Below are 6,018 nucleotides of genomic sequence, written 5' to 3'. Positions count from 1 at the left end.
ACATCCACCCCCAACCCAAATAGAACTTCAAAGCTGAATCATCTCCTTCCTGGGGTGGGTGTTTCCGCACTTCCATCCGGCCTTTCCCCTCACAGTCAATACCAAGCTATGGCAATAAATTGGGAGTTTACATAGGTAGAGAAAGGACAGACTTCACTGTGCTTTGAAATGGTGACAGAGAACATTTTGTTTGTCCTTTAGAAGTTTCACTCTGAGGATGCACCTAAGAGTACATTGTCCTTTATCCTGCCTTATTCAGGACTTTAAGGATGTGAATTACTCTGTCCACTTTACTCTGTTTTAGCTTCACTAAGGGGGCATCTTACTCTTGCCTGGAAAATCCCATGGATGGAGGAGCCTGGTAGGCTGCAGTCCATGGGGTTGCTAGGAGTCGGACACGACTGAGCGACTTCACTTTGACTTTTCACTTTCATGCATTGGAGGAGGAAATGGCAACTCACTCCAGTGTTCTTGCCTGGAGAATCCCATGGACAGAGGAGCCTGGTGGGCTGCCGTCTATGGGGTCGCACAGAGTCAGACACGACTGAAGCGACTTAGCAGCAGCAGTAGCAGCAGCAAGGGGGCATCTTGAAGAAGTCAAATGACCCCAAGGAATGAAAAAGGACTAAATAATGGAGGAGATAGAAGGAGAGAGGAAAGTGGAAGACAGAGAAGGGAGACCAGAAAGAAGAGACCCCCTTATGCCCATGGGAGTTAGATTCCACATGGGTTGATAAATGTCTTGAAAGGCAAAGTAAATAACTGTTTTTACTGTTCTTTAGAAATTGTACGTGTACTTGAAGGGATAACGTTATTTATTTTTTTCCCTAGGAGTGGATCGTAGCTTCCTGACTTCTCACATATTAAGGAGAGGGGTAAGGGGGCACCCAGCAAGTCTGAGGGATTATGACAATTTGAAATCTGGTCCACATAAGGTCAGAAGCGAAAGGAAGAGAGTGAGACAGGATGTTCTGGACCTTGGCCAAAGCTAGTTGCATGCAGTTCAGAATCTGATACAGAGCAGGGCAACCATAGAGAAGACGTAAATATTTACCATGATCTAGAAGTTCACCCTAACATGATTTAAATATGAAGAGTTCCATCAGTGAAGATATAGCTTAACCTCCTGGCCATCACTTGCATGCATAGCTGCAATTAGAGTGATTTTTAATTTTTTCACTTAGCATATTTTTTTATGTTTTACAGTTTCAACTTATTATATCTTTCTTATTCTTTCCTTTCACTATTTGAAATGAAGCAATGAATGAACAACTTTATGCAAGTATCATTTGCTATTTATCAAGTTAGATTGATTATCCACTCTAAATTCATCCATTACCCAGAACAGCAATAAAAAATTTTCCCCTGTGGGAAGATGCCTTCTAATTTAACTACATGTATTCTTCCAACCAGTCTGAATGGAGAATCATAAGTATCTTTTTAACCTCCATTTCAACTAGGCTATAATTGCTTGATTTAATGTTGGTAATTTAATGGCACCAAGGGCTTCCCAGGTGGCGCTAGTGGTAAAGAACCTGTCTACCAGTTCAGGAGACCCAGGTTTGATCCCTGGGTTGGGAAGGTCCCCTGGAGAAGGAAATGGCTACCCACTCAGCACTCTTGCCTAGAAAATCCCATGGATGGAGGAGCCTGGTAGGCTGCAGTCCATGGGGTCACGAAGAGTCAGACACGACTGAACGACTTCCCTTTCACTTTTCACTTTCATGCATTGGAGAAGGAAATGGCAACCCACTCCAGTGTTCTTTGGAGAATCCCAGGGATGGAGGAGCCTGGTAGGCTGCCATCTATGGGGTCGCACAGAGTCGGACACGACTAAAGCAACTTAGCAGCAGCAGCAGCAGCCAGTATTCTTGTCTGGAGAATCCCAGGGACAGAGTAGCCTGGTGGATTACAGTCCATTAGGTCGCAAAGAGACAGACATGACTGATCGATTTAGCAGGCATCACAGAGTAAAGATGTAAATTACCCAAAGAGGAATTCTTAAACTGCAGGCTTTCCAGAGTTCAAGTCTAAGAGTTGTAATTTAATAGCTTTATGACCTGAAAGATAAGAATTATCATTAAATGCAGCTGGGATTTATTGACATGTCTTTAAGAACAAGAATTTTCAAGAACGTTTCAAATTCTGAAGTTCAAGAATGGCTGGGTAGTCCAGCTCTGTAATTTCTATAATCCCCAGCAGGTGGCAGTATTGCTTTCTGTTATCATCCCAGAGAAGCCAGAAGAACCTGGAATTCAGACCACAGGAGGATGGGTTAACCTTGGACAGAAATTTTCAAATTAAGGAATTAAGATTTTTCTTTTCACTAACCAAGAAGAACCCACATTTCTATCCACCTGGGAAGCCCCAAATACAGAGAGTGTACAGGACCAAATGGAATTCTTGATTTGAATCTGATTTGGCTCTATTGAACTCGTCACTTCTCTGAACCTCTGTATTTATTTTAATTTATTTAAGAAACCTTACCGACATTACTGATAAGACAACTAATAAGAAATAGAAGTAAATGGAAACCCACTCCAGTACTCTTGTCTAGAAAATTCCAGAGATGGAGGAGCCTGGTAAGCTACAGTCCAAGGGGTCACAAAGAGTCAGACACGACTGACCAACTTCACTTCACTTCTTCAAGAAATAGAAAAGAATCACAACTAGACAGACTGTAGACATACTACATGCTCTGTATGGTCTCCCAAAGTTCAAGAAATAAATGATATTGTCTGCTGCACTGAAAGATCTTGTGGATTGGCAGAACCGAGGCACTAAATTCTAAGGAACTTGCTCCAATGCTCTGCTCCACTAAAGAAGCACTGAGATCCCTTGAGCCATCAACTTGCCTCTGCATCATAATTTCCTAGTCCCCAGTCTGTAAAATCCAAGTTTATGCCTTGTGAAATTGTGGCTGATATCTGGCAAGGATTGCTCATTCAGCCTTTCCTTCAATAAACATTAAGCCCCTAACAAGTTGGGGAGAGTTTGTTCCTAATATGCCTACATTCCTTTGGTTCAAAACTCTCTGTTTTTCTTCTTCCCTCTTTGGCTTCTTTGGGTTATTTTATATCTTATGTTGACTCCCTTGGAGGTGAGATTACTGACTTCCACTTCAATATGTGTGTGTGGGGGTGTGTGTGTGCGGGTGTGGGTGTGTGTGTGCGGGTGTGCGTGTGTGCATGTGCACACACCCACTAAGTCAGTTAGGTTGTGTCTGACTCTTTGTGACCCCATGGACTGTAGCCCACCAGGTTCCTCTGTTCATGGCATTTTTCAGGCAAGAGTACTGGAGTGGGTTGCCATGCCCTCCTCCAGGGGATCTTCCCAACCCAGGGGTCAAACCCACATCTCTTTATGTCTCTGCATTGCAAGCGAATTCTTTACCACTAGGGTAACCTGGGAAGGCCTCCACCTCAATGTAGTCCCCCATTTTTCCTTAAACTTCTCTTCTACTTTCTTCCCTGACCTCTCCCATCATATACAGTATATTTATTTTGTTGTTGCCACAGTAAATAATTAAGGACAGATGTAATTTTTAATTATTGGAAGGGATGGGTTCAGGAAGCAGAAATTTTAAACCTCTGAGTGTATTAGTTATCTATTGCTGAGTGACACATCACCCCAAAATGTAGTGATTTACAACAAAGTAGCTATTATCTAACAATTTCTATGGGTCATGAACCTCGCCTTGACTTAGCTGGGCCCTCTCTTTGGGGGTTCTCATGGCTGCAGTAAACATGTTCGGTCATCTCCAGTCTCCACCAGGGGAGGGTCTGTTTCAGGCTCATTCATGTTGGGGTTGGTAGTTTTCAGTCCATCACAGGTCATTGTGTGAAGGCCTCAGCTCCTCGCTGGCTGTTGGCTGGAGATCACCCTCAGTTCCTTGCCATGCGGGCCTCTCTAGAGGGCAGTTCATACATTGGCAGTTGGTTTCCATTCAGAGCACAAGCAAGAAAGAGTGAGTGAGATGGAAGACACAGTCTCTTATAAGCTCATCTCAGAAGTGATATACCCATCGCATTTTTGTTTTAGTTCTTTTCTTTAAAAAAATGTTTATTTTTGTATATTTATTTATTTGACTGTCCTGGGTCTTACTTGTGGCATGTGGGATCGTCAATCTTCTCTTTGGTATTTTTAAGCAGAAGCATTATATTAACTTTATTTCACATATATCCACAGATGTTTGCGGACCAATGCCTGGTGGCTCAGATGGTAAATAATCTGCCTGCAATTCTGGAGACCTGGGTTCGATCCCTGGTTTGGGATGATGCCCTGGAGGAGGGCGTGGCAACACACTCCAGTGTTCTGGCCTGAAGAATTCCATGGACAGAGCCTGGCAGGCTACAGTCCATGGGGTTGCAAAGAGTCAGACACAACTGAGTGGCTTTCACTTTTTCAAAGATGTTTGTACAACATGCAGTGACCACTCTTGAAGCTTATAGCACTTTTTCCCCCAGTGGCACAAAGAGAAAGGTAGTGACACACATGTATCCCCACTGCAACACGTGTAACTCTGTGTTACATGTACACGTGTAACACACGTCACACATGTTATACATGTAACATTGTAGCTCTGGGTGGAGCCCTACAGAGGGAGGGTTGGGTTACCTGCACGGCAACCACCCTGCTAAGTCACTAGGAAGATGATGGAGAGGCCAGGCTGGGAACTGTCGTGGGCAGAGGCCCCCAGTCACCACAATCAGATGACTTATTTGGAAAAAACCTGATTACGGAGGACCCAGAGCTGTTCGGTTTTTTCCCCACTGTAAGCTATTACAGTGGAATAAAACTTTGCTCTTTACCAAATCTTAGGCCAGTGTTCTACTTGCATGGTTCTTAAATACAAATTTTTGTTGTGGCTTGTGAGATCTAGTTCCACAATCAGGGACTGAACCCAGGCCCCCTGCATGGGGAGCTCAGAGCCTTAGCCGCTGGACCACCAGGCATGTCCCTACCCCTCCCTTTTGCTGTAGGCTGTATGTTGAAAGTGGGCCACTGGACCTGGCTCAGTCAAGCGGAGAGGACTGCACAAGGCTGTGAGGACCCAAGGGTGAGGTTCGCCAGGGCCATCTCAGAATTCGTGCTACATAGTGACTGAGAACAAAGGAGGTTAGGATTCTGATGGGACGCTTGAGAAATTGTTTAAAGACAGAAATTTGTTTATTTCTGGGCTTCCCTGGTAGCTCAGCTGGTAAAGAATCTGCCTGCAATGCAGGAGACCCTGGTTTGATTCCTGGGTCCAGAAGATCCCCTGGAGAAGGGATAGGCTACCCACTTCAGTACTCTTGGGCTTCTCTGGTGGCCCAGATAGTCAAGAATCCGTCTGCAATGCAGGATACCTGGGTTCAATCCTTGGGTTGGGAAGACCCCCTGGAGGAGGGCACGGCAACCCACTTTAGTATTCTTGCCTGGAGAATCCCCATGGACAGAGAAGCCTGGCAGACCACAGTCCATGGGGTATCTGAAGGTAAAGTTCGCTGGGGCCATCTTAGAATTCTGCCTGGTGCCTAGCACATGCTATATGATGACTAAGAATAAAGGAAATTAGGGGAAACCCTGGCATGGCGGCCCAGGTGAGGTGGCGGGCAGGAGCCAAGGGGTTGCAGGCAAGGCTGACCCAGTGGAGCAAGCAGAGCAGCTGGCCAGAGCGCGATTACTACTCCAGATCTCTGGTGCATAAGCGGCCAAAGAAGAAATGATATAAACCATCCATTGTCCAGACTTTAAAGTCACGGTGAGAAGGAAGGTCAGGAGGCACACGGCCTGGCCAAGTATTTTTCAGAGAGGAACTGTGCTCTCCCAGTTCAGCCATCACCACGTGGTCACATCCCTGCTCATCTTCTTCAGTTACTCCATTGCTCCACGCATGGAGAAAAACATTAGCAAGGTCAAAGTCAGTATCTCTAAGCAGTGGACCCCAGCTGCTTTTAACAAGTCCGTTGAACTGCCTGTGGAGATCTGGAGCAGCAGCCACATGTTTCCCAGTGCAGAGAAAGTACTCGGAACGCT

At 45.2% G+C, this 6,018-nt stretch overlaps 1 pseudogene; it reads left to right on the top strand.

Annotated features, from left to right (window-relative positions):
* Positions 1-5,570: 5,570 nt before the first annotated feature.
* The window catches only part of LOC104994296, a 1,912-nt pseudogene continuing 1,464 nt past the window's right edge, over positions 5,571-6,018 (top strand).

Source organism: Bison bison, unplaced genomic scaffold, assembly GCF_000754665.1.
Source record: "Bison bison bison isolate TAMUID 2011002044 unplaced genomic scaffold, Bison_UMD1.0 scf7180017864255, whole genome shotgun sequence".
In the NCBI taxonomy this organism is placed as follows: domain Eukaryota; kingdom Metazoa; phylum Chordata; class Mammalia; order Artiodactyla; family Bovidae; genus Bison; species Bison bison.
This window is presented reverse-complemented; position numbering and strand designations above follow the sequence as displayed.